General features: G+C 56.2%; 1 protein-coding gene across 1 annotated transcript in view; it reads left to right on the top strand.

Annotated features, from left to right (window-relative positions):
- Nucleotides 1–11,498: 11,498 nt before the first annotated feature.
- LOC115394528 (rho guanine nucleotide exchange factor 4-like) overlaps nucleotides 11,499–18,025 on the top strand; it is a 62,959-nt gene continuing 56,432 nt past the window's right edge. Inside the window, 2 exon segments of the mRNA XM_030099860.1 lie at nucleotides 11,499–11,644; nucleotides 11,944–12,073. The gene's annotated coding sequence lies outside the window, so the exon portion shown is untranslated.

The raw sequence follows: 18,025 nt of genomic DNA, 5'->3' as shown, positions 1-18,025 counted from the left end.
TTTGGGGCGGGGCAGGAGGGCTGACGGGGGGCAGATGGAGGAGACGCTCTCCACCCGCCCACCGCGGCTCTGCGTCCTCCAGAGGGTCCCGGAGAGCCGGGGACATCAGAACAATGCTGCTGGGACCACAGAGCGGCCTTGTTCCTGAGTGTGTGACAGAGTGTGTGTGTCTGTGTGTGTGTGTGTGTGTGTGTGTGTGTGTGTGAGAGAGTGTGTGTGTGAACAGTAGCCTCTGTCCCGGGCCCTCGCATTCCTCTGAGCGGCTGTAGGAGGCAGCGGCGCTCCGACCTGCATCAGAGGCAGCGCTGCAGCCGGGAGGCCGGGACGGGACCGCAGGTACTGGGTGTGTGTGTGTGTGTGTGTGTGTGTGTGTGTGTGTGTGTGTGTGTGTTAAAGCAGTCTTGGTGTTTTCTCCACACCTCAGATTCTGTGAGCAGAATCATCTCTGCTGTTTTCTCTCTTTAAGGATTCTGCAGTAGTCACTGTTCAGGGTTCAGGGTCCGACTGACATGAGTGTGTGTTGCTCCTCAGGTGTGTGTGTGTGTGTGTGTGTGTGTGTGTGTGTGTGTGTGTGTGTGTGTGTGTGTGTGTGTTCTCGTATTTCTATCCTTGTTGGGGCCAAATGTCCCCACAAGGATAGCAAAACGTGGAACGACGTGCCTTGTGGGGACCTTTTTCCGGTCCTAAGTAGGAGAAACAGTGTTTTCTTGACCATGTTGTTGTTACTGAAAAAAGTAAAAGTGCAAAAACATTTCTTTAGGGTTAGGCTTTGTTGTGGTGTGGGTTAGGGTTAGGGTAAGGGTCAGGGTTAGGGGCTAGACATGAATGGGAGTCAATGGACGGTCCCCACAAGGATAGAAATACGAGACTGTGTGTGTGTGTGTGTGTGTGTGTGTGTGTGTGTGTGTGTGTGTGTGTGTGTGTGTGTGTGTGTGTGTGTGTGTGTGTGTGTGTCTGTTCTCCCTCGTAGTGGTTTTGCATACTGTACTGGTTTCAACCAGGCCAGTTTGTGTCCCTCAGTCCTCCTTCAGGAACCCATTAACAAAGTTCCTGACACAGAACCGCTGAGAGCTCCCAGTCTGCAGGCTCTTCTCAGCGGGGGGTCCAGAGGAGGAGGACCAGCCTGGGTCCTAGCAGTCCGGATGTTCGTTTACATGACAGCAGTGCCTGGAGCCACTGGAAACAACATTTCTTGAAAACACTCAGACGACATCTGTATGTACACAGCAGCAACTCTGCCCCTGGTCCTGGTCCTGGTCCTGGTCCTGGTCCTGGTCCTGATCCTGGTCCCGGTCCTGGTCCTGGTCCCGGTCCCGGTCCCGGTCCTGGTCCAGTCAGTTAGACAGTCAACTGGTCGTTGAGTCGCTCGGACAGTTGGACACTGAGACCAACAGTCAGATGGTCGGTCCGCTCAGGTCAGGCTCGGTCGGGTCCAGTCCAGTCAGGTCGGATCGGGTCCGGTCCAGCCTGGTCCAGTCCGGTCCGTGGAGTTTAATGTATTGAATCTCTGAAGTGTAGACGTGTCGGCCACCCTGTGACGTCGTGTTTTCAGCTGCTGCCGACTGAAGACTGAAGTCGTCAGGTGACGGACTGACAGTCTGAAGCAACAGGCGTGCGCGCTGACTGTAGTGTGGATCTACAGCGTCACAACTCCCTCGGCCACTCCACTGCTGGAAACAGACCTCAGCTAAGCCTTTAAGCTTCTTTAAAGCACTCAGCTTCAATTGATTAGCAGAAAATAACAACAACCCTCTGAATGGCAGCAGCCTGGATCAACCAATGGCTGAAGCTGCTCTGGTTTGGCTCCGCCCTCTGTGTGGAGTGGGTTCAGGGCTGGGTGGGCCGGCTGTTTTCAGCCACACACACAAGTGGACGCCTCATTGAATACTGGAGGGTGCCGGTATGGCCGCCATCTTGGTTGAGGACCCTCTTCTCATCCAGTTCATTCACTTTTATTGAGGAAGGAGGTCTTCACACCTTTTGAACAGTCATAACTCAGAGTTTACACATTTCTTGATGCATAAAGTTGTCGTGATCCAGGATGGTATTTAGTATTGGTGCTTGGTTGGTATCATCACATAGCTGAAGCTTAGTACTTGTACTTGTTCATTTAAACACTGATATCTATGCTTATCTATTAATATTGTTTTAGAATGACAAGACAAAGCCAAACAACTTCTTATTGCAGCTCAAGAAGATCAGCATCAAGCTGAAAAAAAAATTAAAAAAAAACACTGCAATTACGGCAGCAGAGTCATGGGACATGAATCCTCATCCAACATGGCGGCCACAGTGGTCCGTCACCTCCACCAGACAGTCTGCTGGATGTGCTGTTGTCTCCACATTAGACTTCTCAGATGAGATTTCTTCTAAATTAAGAAACTAAACATGGAGGATGGGTCCAGCTGGTCCTGACGGTCCCGTGTGGTCCCTGCTCCGGTCTCCTGTTCAGTCTCTTCACGTGACGGGACGGGGTTGCATTAAGGTTACATGTCCTTGGACGAGTGCACGGTTGCACGAGTTGCTGAAGTTCCAGCTCAGTATTTATAGCAGGGCTTCTTAGTGTCTTCCCTCGTTATGGAGAGTCACAGGTCTCGGCGTACCTGCTGCTTTGAGGCTGGATTAGGCTCTGGCTGCTGCTGCAGGACGTGGTGAAATAGGAGGTTTGTGTGCATGTATGTGACTGCAGGGCTTCATGTGAGGCACACAAGGGGCTGACCTGGAATTCAAGACCTGGAGCTTTGAGCAAGAGTGAGCATGGAAGAGAAGGAGGCAGACAATGGCTAGAGCGAGCAGGGTCGGCCTGTGGACGGGCAGGGAGTGACGCCAGCAGGGCTGTCCTGTCTGCAGCCATGGGGGCCGTGCTGAGCTGGGTCACGGCTCCCGTCTGGGCTCTGGTGCTGCACACCGCTGAGGGACTGCAGCGCTGGACCGTGAGTACCTGTGTGTGTGTGTGTGTGTGTGTGTGTGTGTGTGTGTGTGTGTGTGTGTGTGTGTGTGTGTGTGTGTGTGTGTGTGTGTGTGTGTGTGTGTGTGTGTATGTGTGTGTTTAAACCACCAAAAAACAAAACTCTACCAAACAAAGTCTTGGTTCATTATGTGTCATCGTTGAATCTCAGTCTAAAACTGTCCCTCAGCTGACGTAGAGCAGTGATGTAGAGCAGTGATGTAGAGCAGTGATGTAGAGCAGTGACAGAGAGCAGTGATGTATAGCGGTAATGTAGGGCAGTGACGTAGAGCAGTGATGTAGAGCAGTGATGTAGAGCAGTGATGTAAAGCAGTGATGTAGAGCAGTGATGTAGAGCAGTGATGTAAAGCAGTGATGTAGAGCAGTGACGCAGAGCAGTGATGTAGAGCAGTGATGTAGGGCAGTGACGTAGAGCAGTGATGTAGAGCAGTGATGTAGAGCAGTGATGTAGAGCAGTGATGTAAAGCAGTGATGTAGAGCAGTGATGTAGAGCAGTGATGTAAAGCAGTGATGTAGAGCAGTGACGCAGAGCAGTGACGTAGAGCAGTGATGTAGAGCAGTGACGTAGAGCAGTGATGTAGAGCAGTGATGTAGAGCAGTGACGTAGAGCAGTGATGTAGAGCAGTGATGTAGAGCAGTGACAGAGAGCAGTGATGTATAGCGGTAATGTAGGGCAGTGATGTAGAGCAGTGACGCAGAGCAGTGATGTAGAGCAGTGACGTAGAGCAGTGATGTAGAGCAGTGATGTAGAGCAGTGATTTAGAGCAGTGATGCATAGCGGTAATGTAGGGCAGTGATGTAGAGCAGTGGCAGAGCAGTGATGTAGAGCAGTGATTTAGAGCGGTAATGCAGAGGTGTGTGTGTGTGTTTGTTGTCATTCTTGCTATTGTTGATGTGGAATAATCTGACTTCATATCCTGACTTGGGCTGCCTCTAACCAGCTGGAAATGTGATGCTGTTCTGACACCGAGGCTAAGAGTCATGAACTCACGTCTGACTGTGGTGGTTGTATAACTGTTGTTTAACTGTTTAAACTGAAGAAGACTGAAAATGTCAGAAGGTTGGAGTACTGTCACTCTGTCAGCTGACAGTCACACTCCAAAACAAACCCTGACGCCTCTGCAGTTTCAGCGAGACCCACTACAGTTATTGTGGATGTTGTGTCTGCTGATATTGTGGTTGCTATTGTGGTTGTGGTTGTCATGTCTGTTGTTGTTATTGTTGTTGTTGTGGTTGTGGTTGGTGGTGTCTGTTGGTGTTGTGATTGTTATATATGTTATTGTATCTGTTGTTGTGATTGTTATCGTGGCTTTGTTTGTTATTATTGTGGTTGGTGTGTCTCTTCTTGTTGTGGTTGTTATGTCATTGTGGTTGTTGTTGTCTGTTGTGGTTGTTGTTATTCGATTGTTATTGTGGCTTTGGTTGTTATTATTGTGGTTGGTATGTCACTTGTTGTGGTTGCTATGTCATTGTGGTTGTTATCGTGGCTATGTTTGTTGATATTGTTGTGGTGTGTGGGTGGTTGTAATGTCTGTTGTTGTTGTGGTTGTTATGTCTTTGTTGTTGTTGTGGTGGTTATGTTTGTTGTTGATGATGTTGTGGTGGTGGTGGTGGTGGTTGTAATGTCTGTTGTTGTTGTGGTTGCTATTGTAGTTGTTATTTCTGCCTGGTGTTGTAGGTTTGGCATTTCCCAGTTTCTGGAATTTCTCAGTTTGGGAATAAAAAAGCAACTCTCTGCTCTCTACTGTTGTTGTGGTTGTGCTCGTTGCTGTGGTTGTTCTGTCGTTTCTGCTGCATTTGTTGTTGCTGTTGCTGTTGCTGTTGTTGTTGCTGTTGCTGTTGCTGTTGCTGTTTTTGTTGTTGTTGTTGCTGTTGTTGCTGTTGCTGTTGTTGCTGTTGCTGTTGTTGCTGCTGTTGCTGTTGTTGCTGTTGTTGCTGCTGTTGCTGTTGTTGCTGTTTTGTTGCTGCTGCTGTTGCTGTTGTTGTCGTTGCTGCTGCTGTTGTTGTTGTTGCTGTTGTTGCTGTTGCTGTTGCTGTTGCTGTTACTGTTGTTGTTGTTGTCGTTGTTGCTGCTGCTGTTGTTGTTGTTGCTGTTGTTGCTGTTGCTGTTGCTGTAACTGTTGTTGTTGTTGTTGTTGTTGCTGTTGCTGTTGTTGCTGCTGTTGCTGTCGTTGCTGTTGTCGTTGTTGCTGCTGCTGTTGTTGCTGCTGTTGCTGTTGCTGTTGCTGCTGTTGCTGCTGTTGCTGTCGTTGCTGTCGTTGCTGTACTTCCTGTCTCACTGCGGGTGTCCTTGTGTCCTTGTGTCCACAGCACCAGGGGGCCGTTGAGGACCGGTGCCGCCGTGCTGAGGACCCGGGGCCGCCGGACTCGCTGGACTGGTGTGAGAGGAGCCTGGGAGGCGGCCGCTCGTCCCATGAGGACCTGGACCCGCGCTCATGGCCCGGCGGCACGCCGGCAGACCGCGGTCTGACCGCGGACCGCTCCGTAGACCCGCCGGAGCCGGAGGACGGCCGCGGCGCCGGCCGGGCCTCGGGAGGAGGCTTCTGCTCGGCTCGGACTGAAGCCCGGCGCAGAGAGTCCGTCCCGGTCTCGGTCCCGGTCCAGGACGGCCTCAGAGGCGGTCCGGAGCGTCCTGCCGGACGGACCGGCCGCAGCAGGAGGACAAGCCCCGAGCGCCGGAGAGACGCCGACGCCGCCTCCGGGTCCGGCACCAGGGAGTCCGGCTCAGGGAAAGTAGACCGGCTCCGGGTGCAGGCCGACGTGGAGCCGCCGCACAGTTCACACTCACAGAGACCACACCGCACACACACCTGTGGCCTGAAGGTAAATCCCCTGCCGGGCTGTGCCCATGAGCAACCCGACCACAGCCGGAGCCAGTCTCCACGCACCGCGCACATAAACACCACAGAGGAAGAGCCGCCGCCGGGTCCAGGCACGCAGAGGGACAGTCAGCACCGACACAGGCCGCCTGTAGAGGGCAGCGGAGCCCGGCCTCCACAGGGAGACGGCTTCTGTCTCCAGAGCTGTCCTGGAGGACAGGGACAGGGTTTGGTTGGTGGAGCAGACGGCCGCGGTGAGGCCGGCGCCGAGGCGCTGAGGGCCGGACTGGGTCTGGTCCAGGAAGCTGGCAGCGGCGCTGAAGGAAATGCGTGTTTATCTATTTCCCCTTCAGCAGATGTAATAAATGCACAGAAATCCGACAGTGTTTCTGTAGCGGTCCTGGAGAGCAGCACAGCAGCACACGGCACACACACCTCACACACTCAGCTTCCACACACCCTTCATGCGGTGGTCTGCTGCTCACAGGGAGCGTGTGCCCCCCCACATCAGGTTAGTACTGTGAGAGAGCGGCGGGACCAGACGTGGCGGTCTGCAGAGGCGGCCGCCGCTCCGGGGGTCCTGGACGAGGGAACGGTGGAGACCGGTTCTCCTGAAGCCCCCGTGGACCCAGACCTCTCCGCCGGTTCCTCACGTCCCCGCAGCGAGGAACCACATCAACAATCAAGACCACAATCCCCCCCGGGGGGGCCTGCCACCCCCAGGCTGCAGGGCGGCGCTCCAGGACCAGCACCCCCACACAGGCAGCGTGTTCCTGCAGAACCAGGTTCTCCCACGGCGTTCCGGTCTCAGCACCGCGCTGCAGACCAGCCGTCAGGAGGACGGGAGGCAGAGGACCGCTCCCCTCCGCCGCCACCAGTGAAGGAGAGTGAGATATCACTCTGCTCCGCCCTCCGGGGTGAGGAGGAGGAGGGGCAGGGCGGCCGTGTTTCTCTGGGCCCACATGACGGCGTAGGGGCAGCGAGTGAAGAGCATCTTCCTGCTGCGGAGCTGAGGGACAGCAGCCAGCAGGGTGTGTCCCCGGCGGCGTCCAGAGACCCGGACCCCGGCTTCAGTCAGGATCTGCCTCCGGACTCCGGAGACGCTTCGCCTCAACGCCTCGCGCCTGCCGCTGCTCCGCCGTCAGACTCCAACAACAACACCAAGGCGTCTGGACGAGGGCGGCGGGGCGGCGGGGACGTCCTCAGCACCGACGGCCATGAGACGGTGGACGGCCCCGCAGAAGGTGTTCCCCTTCACCCTTTAGGGGAGGACTGTAGACCTCAGGAAGCCTTGTGGGTCTCCCTGTCCTCTGCTGAAGACGGATCCAGCGGGGACGATGAGGACCTGGAGTCTGAGCAGAGCTGCTGGCGCGTCCCTCCAGACCGGTCAGTCGGAGACGCAGCAGAGACAGAGACAGGAGCTGTGGAGGGACGTCTGAGCGGCAGCAGCCCGGAGCGGCCGGCGGACATTCAGGACTTGGTGTTGAGTCTGGACCTCAGCCCCCCCAGCAGCAGAGGCAGCTCCTGCACGTCTCCGGACTGTTCCGGCCAGAGCAGAGAGCCGAGGCCGGCTCACCCGTCCCCCGATGTCGGCCTCGCCTTTCCGCCCAGCGGGAGTTTAGAACCGATCCTGGAGGCCGAGCGGCCGGTGGAGCCCTGCCTGAGGAGCGACGCCACGGAGGAGCTGGAGGCCATGAGTCCTCCTGAGGAGGCGGGGGACCGTCTTCCTCCGGTCCGGGGTCTGTCCCCTCAGCGGACTGAGCAGGACGGGGACGTGAAGCCAGTCCCCGCTGTCCTCCGCAGTGCCGGTGAGCGGCGGTGCAGACCGGCCGCCGTGGCGCACGACGCCGGGTCCTGCTGCGAGGACTCGGAGGAGCCTCGCTCTGCTCCCCGGGACAGAAACAGCTGTGTCGATAAGATGGAAAAGAAAAGCAGAACGAAGCGCGGTCAGCGGGGGAACAGAGGCCCCCGCTTCTCCGTCTTCGGTAAAATGTCTTCTTTCAGGAAGACGAAGGGCTCAAAGGGGGCGAGGAGTGAGGACGCAGCGTCTTCAGACGGGGGGAGCGAGGGTCTGCAGCCGGACCCCGGGACGCACCGGGAGCACTCCGACGACGAGGTGTTTGACCCGGCGGACCCGGTCCAGCACCGGGACGAGGACAGCGGCTCGGTCACCTCCGTGGAGGACTCTGCAGGACTGACGCCGGTCCCGGCGTCCGACGGGCAGAGCTACAGGCGGAGCAGGAGCAGCGACAGCCTGAACATCCGCCTGCGCTTCGCTCAGGCCCACCGGTCCCTGTCCAGCCTGTTCGAGTCCCGCTCCGCGGACCGGGACGGCGAGGAGCCGCCTGGCGCCGGCGTCCAGCCGGACTCTGGCAAAGTCCGGCAGTCCTGGAGGAAGCTGAGGAGGAGCCGGGAGTCCGAGGAGCTGAGGAGGACGCTCTCGGGGCCCGATGCCCCCCCTGAGCAGGACCCCGGAGACTCCCCCCGCCCCCCGCTCAGCCCCGCCCCCCCCTCCTCCCGGGGTCTGCGTCACACCGACCCCATCGCCAAGCGCGGGGTTCCTCAGAGCCCAGGAAAGGAAAACGGATGGCGATCCGACGTGCAGAGGAGAAGATGCTCCACCCACAGTCTGGACGCCGCGGCCCCCAGACCCCCGTCCCCCCTGAGCCCCTCTTCCGTGGCCGCCCTGCACCACCAGCCGGCCGTCCCCTGGTGCCGGTCCCAGTCTGCCGGCGAGACCCCCCTCCGCCCCATGAGCCCCAAACCACACAGCCCCAGACCGGCCCAGCGCAAAGCCTTCTGGTACCCCCACCCGGCCCGGCCCGGCGGCCCGGGTCAGTCGGTCAGTGTGGAGGGACTGACGGAGCCCCCGGAGAGACCCCGGACCCTCAGACCCTCGTCTAGCCCCCTGGCGGTGAGCCTGAGCCCCCTGGAAGCAGCAGACGGCCTGCTCGCCATCGGCTGCATCAGCGAGCTGGAGGTAAGACGGCGTCCCGTTGTCTCAGTGCAGTCCCGCTCCGTCTCTGTCGGAGGACCGGCAGGCTGAACCAGGCTTCACGTGATGACAGCCACACTTCTGACGTCTCAGAAAACCTTTTTCTTTTCAGCCTTTGTTAAAGTCGGCGCTGGTCAGAGAGAAGCCGCCTCACTGACCGTCAGTGGATCTGTCTGTGCCAGGGTCCGGACTGCAAACAGACCCCTCATTGTGGTTCTGAGAGGACGAGGTGGGGGGTCAACCCCGCCTCAGTACTGAGGCAGCCGCTCAGGATAGCTGGAGGAACAGCTCCCTCTAGTGGCTTCTTCTCACAACACAGAGCTTCAGCACAGGGTTGAAAAACACTGACAAAAGTATTTGCTCACCTGCTCTCACACACGAGTGTATGAAAATGAGTGAGATCCGGTTCAGAACCCGCAGGATTGAACCTGATTTCTGTTCAGCCTTTACAGCTCTAACAGCTCCAACTCCTCTGGGACCCCTGCGGGAGTGTGTTGCTGTAGGAGTGTGTTGCTGTAGGAGTGTGTTGCTGTAGGAGTGTGTTGCTGTAGGAGTGTGTTGCTGTAGGAGTGTGTGTCTTTGTGAGGTCAGACGGCCAAACTCTCGGTCTCTGTTCTGTCAGCATGAGCTCTGGACTCTGTGCAGGCCGGTTTTGGATCCTCCAGGTCTTTCTGGACCTGCTTTGTGTTGTGCTTCAGCCATGGCGGGGCAGGACCCGTCTCCAGACTGTCCCCACAGATCTTGAAGCATGAAATCGTCCAAAGTGTCTCGGTCTGCTGAAGGTCTCAGAGTTCTTTCACTGGAATTGAGCGGCTGAGTCCAGACCAGAATCCAGAACCCCCTCTACCAAAATTTAGCATTCATACAATCGGCCAGAAAAGACCCGTTCTCCTGGAAACCCCCGAACCAGACTGCTCAGTGGTCTAAAGGCTGATTGACGGCTGGGCTGATCAGGAGGCCTCGGATCAGTGCACCACGCTGGAACTGGAGAGCGACGCCCTCTGTCTCTGATGTCTCTGATGTCTCTGATGTCTCTGATGTCTCTGATGTCTCTGATGTCTCTGATGTTAGCAGAACGGGTCTGCCTGCTGAGGCCACTGATTTTAAACACCTGAAGTCACTGATCTGAGAGCTGAGCAAATACTTTTGGAAATATACAGAGGTGTGTAACCTGCTCCTCTGCTGTGGTTCTTCTGAAAAGAAATGCTGGAAAGTTCAAATGTGTAAAGCTGCTAGAAAGAGCTCCTGGTCCTGGTCCTGGTCCTGGTCCTGCTGCTGGACATGCTCCTGGTCCTGGTCCTGGTCCTGGTCCTGCTCCTGGTCCTGGTCCTGGTCCTGGTCCTGCTCCTGGTCCTGGTCCTAACAATGTTTTAATTGTTTTATTTAGATGTGAAACTTTTCTGAAACAGAGACTTCAGAACAGAGTGCTTCACCTGAGACGTTGTGGGAACGTTTCCTGATGTGAAGCCTGGTGTCTGACCGCTGGCGGGGGGGTGTGGGTGGAGCTGAGCTGACGGGGGGGTGTGGGTGGAGTTGTGCTGACGGGGGGGTGTGGGTGGAGTTGTGCTGACGGGGGGGTGTGGGTGGAGTTGTGCTGACGGGGGGGGTGTGGGTGGAGTTGAGCTGACGGGGGTGTGGGTGGAGTTGTGCTGACGGGGGGGTGTGGGTGGAGTTGAGCTGACGGGGGGTGTGGGTGGAGTTGAGCTGACGGGGGGGTGTGGGTGGAGTTGAGCTGGCGGGGGTGTGGGTGGAGCTGAGCTGACGGGGGGGGGTGTGGGTGGAGTTGAGCTGGTGGGGGGGTTGGGTGGAGTTGAGCTGACGGGGGGGGGTGTGGGTGGAGTTGTGCTGACGGGGGGGTGTGGGTGGAGTTTAGCTTGCGGGGGGGTGTGGGTGGAGTTGTGCTGACGGGGGGGGGTGTGGGTGGAGTTGAGCTGGCGGGGGTGTGGGTGGAGCTGAGCTGACGGGGGGGGGTGTGGGTGGAGTTGAGCTGGCGGGGGTGTGGGTGGAGTTGTGCTGACGGGGGGGTGTGGGTGGAGTTGTGCTGACGGGGGGGTGTGGGTGGAGTTGAGCTGGCGGGGGGGTGTGGGTGGAGTTGAGCTGACGGGGGGGTGTGGGTGGAGTTGTGCTGACGGGGGGGTGTGGGTGGAGTTTAGCTTGCGGGGGGGTGTGGGTGGAGTTGTGCTGACGGGGGGGGTGTGGGTGGAGTTGTGCTGACGGGGGGGTGTGGGTGGAGTTTAGCTTGCGGGGGGGGTGTGGGTGGAGTTGTGCTGACGGGGGGGGGTGTGGGTGGAGTTGAGCTGGCGGGGGTGTGGGTGGAGTTGTGCTGACGGGGGGGTGTGGGTGGAGTTGTGCTGACGGGGGGGTGTGGGTGGAGTTGAGCTGGCGGGGGGGTGTGGGTGGAGTTGAGCTGACGGGGGGGTGTGGGTGGAGCTGAGCTGACGGGGGGGTGTGGGTGGAGCTGAGCTGACGGGGGGTGTGGGTGGAGTTGAGCTGGCGGGGGGGTGTGGGTGGAGTTGAGCTGGCGGGGGGGTTGGGTGGAGTTGAGCTGACGGGGGGGTGTGGGTGGAGTTGAGCTGGTGGGGGGGTTGGGTGGAGTTGAGCTGGCGGCGCGGGGGTTGGGTGGAGGCGGGGACTAACCAGTGACCTGTACACTCAAAGGAAGCGCTCGGCGCCGGGCCCCCCGGCCCAGCCGGAGCCAGGAGGCGGCCGGGGACCGGGCCCCGGAGGAAGGCCTCGGCGGGTGACGGAGGCCGGCGCCGGAGGTGGAGCGCCGACGACCTCTGGACGGAGGAGCAGAAGGCGTTCAGGCGTAAAGCGGGCCGGACCAGCAGGGGCAGCGTGGGCCGGCTGTCTGAGGACAAAGTAAGAAGAGCTCCGAGCCCAGAACCAGACCGGGCCTCTGTCCTGCTCCTCTTCCTCATCTCTGAGGTTCTGCTGGCGGTCCGTCCCCCGCCGGTCCTCTGGTTCTCGCTGTCTGTCCTGCCTGGCGTCCTTCGCCTCCTGTCTGCATGCTCCTCCTCCTCCTCGTCCTCCTCTGCTCCGCCCTGCGGCGTGGCGCCGGCTCGCCGTCCCTCCGGGTCCTCCGGGTCCTCCGGGTCCTCCAGGAGGAAGGACTCGGTTCTGGGAGAGTTTGTCACAGCTTGGTGTCCCTGTCCCCACAGGCGGACGCTGGTCTGGACCCGGGCCCCATGGAGGACTTCCGAGGCCTGCCCCTGCGCTCGCACTGCTTCTCCCGGAGCACCCCCGTCGGACTGGACTGCCTGGGCTGGAGGAGGCGGACCTCCTACGCCTGTAAGTCTCAGTCTGACTGCCTGGTGGCGCTGTGGCTCGGCGGTTCCTCTCCGGTTAATCATGATACGTTTCACTGACCAGAGCCTTCAACACCCGTTACCTCTGCAGCAGCACAACCTGCCTCACCACGGTCTGCCCCGGCGCCTTCAGCGGAGCAAAACCCCGGTGGGGGGGGGGGGCTGCTGCTGTCAGGTGACCCGAACGAGGGGGTCGGGGGGGTCAGAGGGGGTCAGGGGGGGTGAGAAGCGATTTGTCCTTTACAAAGAAAAATCACTTCGTTTTGCTGATGTCTCATTGGTGGAGGCTGCTGGAGTGTTCTCAGTGTTCTCTCGGTGTTCTCTCAGTGTTCTCTCAGTGTTCTCAGTGTTCTCTCAGTGTTCTCTCAGTGTTCTCTCGGTGTTCTCTCGGTGTTCTCTCAGTGTTCTCTCAGTGTTCTCAGTGTTCTCTCAGTGTTCTCTCAGTGTTCTCTCAGTGTTCTCTCAGTGTTCTCTCAGTGTTCTCAGTGTTCTCTCAGTGTTCTCTCAGTGTTCTCTCAGTGTTCTCTCAGTGTTCTCAGTGTTCTCTCAGTGTTCTCTCAGTGTTCTCTCAGTGTTCTCTGTGTTCTCTCAGTGTTCTCTCAGTGTTCTCTCAGTGTTCTCTGTGTTCTCTCAGTGTTCTCTCAGTACTGGTGGAGAGTTCTCTCAGTTCTCTCTTACCCCTTTCCCACTGGCCAAAAACCCTGTTTAAACCCGCTGACACCCGCTGACACCCGGCTCCCGGCTCCCAGCACCCGGAGCTCAAACAGCATTCCGACCCGGGTCCATCGACCCTGCAAGCCATCGGCTCGCCTCTGATCGGCTCTAATGGGAAAGCCAGACCCGGGTCCACGCAGTAATTTCCGTGATGACGTCGCCGTTAACGTGGCTACGTTAGCGTTGCTACATTAGCGCGCTAGTTGTTTCTGGACATAGCACGAGATTTCCTTCAAGATGACCCACTGTTGACAAAACAGTGAGACCAGAGAGCTCCTCCTGATCCGTGGGGAAGAGGAGATTCGTCATCAGGTAACAGGGACTGAGCTCCTCTGCATTGTTTACCTCGCTTTGCTCTGTCGCTCTGATGATGTCATCAACATGGGACACCATCAGCTAATCAGCAGCTCACCTAACCTTGACGGCAACTGAATTCTCGCGGTATTTGTTCTCACACACCACGAGAATCCATCTTGCACCGCTCGCGCCTATGTGCTCGGGATCGGACTTTTTTCGGTCGGACCAATCACGCGTCGTTTAGAGCGGGACATGAAGCTTTGATGGAAGCAGGAAGCGACGGACTGCTAATAATATTGGCACGGTTAGCGAAAACAATGGATATCCCGATAGCGATTAAATCTGTTTTGGATGAATCCTCTGTTGCATCTTAGAAAAACGATCAGCAAGAGGTTTTTTCTTTGCAGTGATCGGCTGAAACCAAACATGGTTAGGCGGCACACTGTGTCCTTCTGTCCAATGAACGCAAAGAGTTCTAATTAATTAGCAGTCCTGCTATAACACTGAAAGCAATGCATCTGGTTTGTCCAATGCCTTTGTTAAGTCCATATCAAATAAATAAATAAATAAGTAAATAATCTACAGCAAGGCCCTCCTTCCCCGAACGGATGTGCCGAGTGAAATCCCAGATTGACATGCGAAGCAATTCGTTGCTGCACATGTCAAGATGGCTTTTGGCAGGTTACAGCTCACCTGCATCAGCAGGCGGAGGGGAAGGAGGCTGCTTGTTAGCAGGTCGACCCGCTGGTTCCAGTGGAAAGAGGTGTTATGGTGCGTTCACACCAGACGCGTCGCAAGCGTCGTGAGCGGCGCTTTTCTATGCAAAGTCTATGGTGGACGAGCGTCGTGGAGCGGCGGGCGGCGGGGCAGCGCATCAGGAGCGTCATGAGCGTCGCTTTTCGAGCGTTTCGAGCGTCGACGCCCACGACGCTCGTCCCCGGCGTCAGGAGCGTCGTGAGCGTCGCTTTTTGAGAGTTGGGAAAACTGAACTTTCGACGCGCTGCCGCTGGGCGTCAACCAATCAGAGACGATCCCTCCGGTGCTACGTCACTACGAGTGATCCGAGCACCGATGCGGGCCAGCCGGTGTTGCCAACTCGACGACTTTCTCGCTAAATCTGGCGACTTTCCAAAGCCTCTTGGCGACGTTTTTTGTCAAAATCAACTAGCGACAAATCTAGCAACCTTCTCCGATGCTCTGGAGACAGGACGTCTCGCTGCTGTCCTCAATGAGCAGCGGGTGCTGCGTGAGCCCCTCCCCCGTCCCAAAGCACTCACAAGCGGTCAGTCTCAGCAGCGCCCCCTGCTGCAGTCAGAGCAGAGAGGAGCAGAGCAGACAATAGCGACTTTTCCGACGACGACGCGGTCTAGCTTTATTTAACAAATAAAGCCAAGCCGCTCTCCTGATGCGATCCGCCATAGCTGGAAACAGAAATCAGCCTCCCGCGCGCCAATAAACTGACGTGTGTCAAGAGCGTCGCGAGCTTTGTGGCCACCCAGTGTCAAGCGTCGTGTTTGAAGCGTCACAGGCGTCAGCTTCGAGGCGTCCCAAGCGTCGACGACGCCCGCGACGCGTCCGGTGTGAATGCACCATTAGTGTTCTCTCACAGAGGTCTCCCGGTTCTCTGTTCTCTCAGTTTTGTCGGTTTTCTCTCAATTCTGGACTGGCCCGAACTCGTGTGTGTGTGTGTGTGTGTGTGTGTGTGTGTGTGTGTGTGTGTGTGTGTGTGTGTGTGTGTGTGTGTGTGTACGGTCAGTAGAACCACAGATGGAAGTGGTCCAGTTTCCAGCGTTGCTGGATGATGTGGAACATGACGTAGAGACGGTTCTCGGTTCTCCTACTCCTGGTTCTGATCCGGTTCTATCTGGGCCGATTGATCTGACAGAAACTTCCAGGACGACTGGCCTGGATGAGGAACAGGGTGTAAAGGTCCAGGTCAGAGGTCATGTGTGACACTGCACCAGCGCCTGGTCTGGTGTTCTTCATGTTCCTGCCTCTGGATGGATGTGGCGGTTCTGGTACGACCAGAACCCGCAGCTGGAGCCTCAGCGTGGACAGAGGATCTGGGCCAGTCTGGACTGGACCAGCGGTTTGGCTGGGTGTGACGACACACCAACCTCAACAGTAACAGAATCAATACTCAGATTCCTTTTATAACTGTAAGATATTCACTGTATTCATTTTCTGAAAGGACAGAAAATATTTCTGGATGACTCTGAAAGTGTCCTCAGCCTGCCTCACTTCCTCTACACAGCCACAGCAGCTCAGACTGCTGTGAGCGGGTCTTCAAGTGCCTCTGCGTTACAGCCCAGCCCTGATCAGACCCTGTCCTGTAGAGATGCAGCAGGAACTGGCAGTGAGGGGGAAGCAGAGAGTGTGGCGGTCTGCGGACAGGAAGTGACGGTCTGACCAGGAGCTGGGAGGACCGGGTCTGCACGGCCTGTGGACTCTGGGCTGTGGCCAGCAGGGGGCAGCGCAGCCTGTCTTCCTCCAGCAGCTGCAGCTCAGAACCACTCACTTCATCACACCCCTTCACCATGACACTGTGTCAGTGTGAGTGATGGTGGTGATGGTGGTGATGATGATGATGATGATGACGGTGATGACGGTGTGCTTCTTTCAGATCGGACTCCTCAGGACAAAATGTACTGTGGTTAAAAAACTCGGACTGAACCGATGCTCAGGGTCAGGTATCTGGTCTGATACCCCAGTACTGGAACCTGGGACAGGTTCCTGATGGAACCGGGTCAGTCTTCCAAGACTCCGTCAGTCTGTCAGTCCAGCAGCAGCTGGACTACAGAGACCAGCTCCGTCCACAGCTGGACACTCTTTATGAAGACAAAAATAAGACAGACTGGACATGATGTTCTGAGGAAAGATGAAGAGGAGAAAGATGGTTGGTTCAACACCAGATCCTTAACCAGCAGCTTAACCAGATCCTTAACCAGCAGCTTAACCAGATCCTTAACCAGCAGCTCAACCAGATCCTTAACCAGCAGCTTAACCAGCAGAGTTAGAACAGTGTCACTCAGTAGTTTAACTGATCAGCGGATCCGGAGGATTTTACTCTGAGCTGTGCTACATGCTTCATGCTACATGCATGCTACATGCTTCATGCTACATGCATGCTACATGCTTAATGCTACATGCTACATGCTTCATGCTACATGATTCATGCTACATGCTACATGCTTCATGCTACGTGCTTCATGCTACGTGCTTCATGCTACATGCTTCATGCTACGTGCTACATGCTTCATGCTACGTGCTTCATGCTACATGCTACGTGCTTCATGCTACATGCTTCATGCTACGTGCCTCATGCTACGTGCTTCATGCTAGATGCTTCATGCTACATGCTTCATGCTACGTGCTTCATGCTACATGCTTCATGCTACATGCTTCATGCTACATGCTTCATGCTACGTGCTTCATACTACGTGCTTCATGCTTCATGCTACGTGCTTCATGCTACATGCTTCATGCTACGTGCTTCATGCTACATGCTTCATGCTACATGCTAAGTGTTTCATACTACATGCTTCATGCTACATGCTACGTGTATCATACTACATGCTTCATGAAACATGCTTCATGCTACGTGCTTCATGCTACATGCTTCATGCTACATGCTTCATGCTACATGCTACATGCTACGTGCTTCATGCTACATGCTACGTGCTTCATACTACATGCTTCATGAAACATGCTTCATGCTACATGCTTCATGCTACGTGCTTCATGCTACATGCTTCATGCTACATGCTTCATGCTACATGCTTCATGCTACATGCTACATGCTACGTGCTTCATGCTACATGCTACGTGCTTCATGCTACATGCTTCATGCTACATGCTTCATGCTACATGCTTCATGCTTCATGCTACATGCTACATGCTACATGCTTCATGCTACGTGCTTCATGCTACGTGCTACATGCTTCATGCTACGTGCTTCATGCTACATGCTACGTGCTTCATGCTACATGCTACATGCTACGTGCTTCATGCTCAGGGTTGGGAGGTAACAGATTACATGTGACGGTGTTACATATTTCGAATACAAAATAAGAGTGACTGTATTCTGTTACAGTTAGTTTAAATTTGGTGTATTCAGAATACTGTTACTTTCTCCAAAAAAGGGATTACTTTAGGGATTACTTTAGGGCAGTGATTCCTAAACGGTGTGCCATGAGGACAGTGTGTGTGTGCTGTGGGGACAGTGTGTCATGTGGGGACAGTGTGTGTGTGCTGTGGGGACAATGTGTGCTGTGGGGACAGTGTGTGTGTGCTGTGGGGACAATGTGTGCTGTGGGGACAGTGTGTGTGTGCTGTGGGGACAGTGTGTCATGTGGGGACAGTGTGTGTGTGCTGTGGGGACAATGTGTGCTGTGGGGACAGTGTGTGTGTGCTGTGGGGACAATGTGTGCTGTGGGGACAGTGTGTGTGTGCTGTGGGGACAATGTGTGCTGTGGGGACAGTGTGTGTGTGCTGTGGGGACAGTGTGTGTGTGCTGTGGGGACAGTGTGTGTGCTGTGGGGACAGTAAAACCAGCAGAATGAGGTCAAAGTGGACACTTGTTCAGGTCCGTCTCCAGAGTCCAGCAGAAGCTCCTGATTGGTCCAATGCGCCAGCTTCTGGCTGTGTGTGTGTTTACAGAGATGAGGGAGTGTGGAGCTGTGTGTCTTCTTCTCTGGTGCATTTCTGGCAGAGTTGCAGCGCCACCTAAAGGCCTGCTGTAGGAACTACATCTGTTTGAGCCGTCATGATGTCCCGTGGATGCAGACACACTGTCCACTCAGTCGTCCTGTCTCCTGGGTCTGGGACTGCTGTGGTCTGAGCAGTGAGGACGTGGCTTCATGGTGCGTCCGTCCTCGCTGTCAGGCAGGGCTGAAGCTCCGTCCTCATTCTGCTGCTCGTCCTT

The sequence above is a fragment of the Salarias fasciatus genome, chromosome 9 (genome assembly GCF_902148845.1).
Source record: "Salarias fasciatus chromosome 9, fSalaFa1.1, whole genome shotgun sequence".
Lineage (NCBI taxonomy): Eukaryota > Metazoa > Chordata > Actinopteri > Blenniiformes > Blenniidae > Salarias > Salarias fasciatus.
Note: the sequence above shows the minus strand (reverse complement) of the source record. Positions and strands in the feature narration are given on the sequence as shown.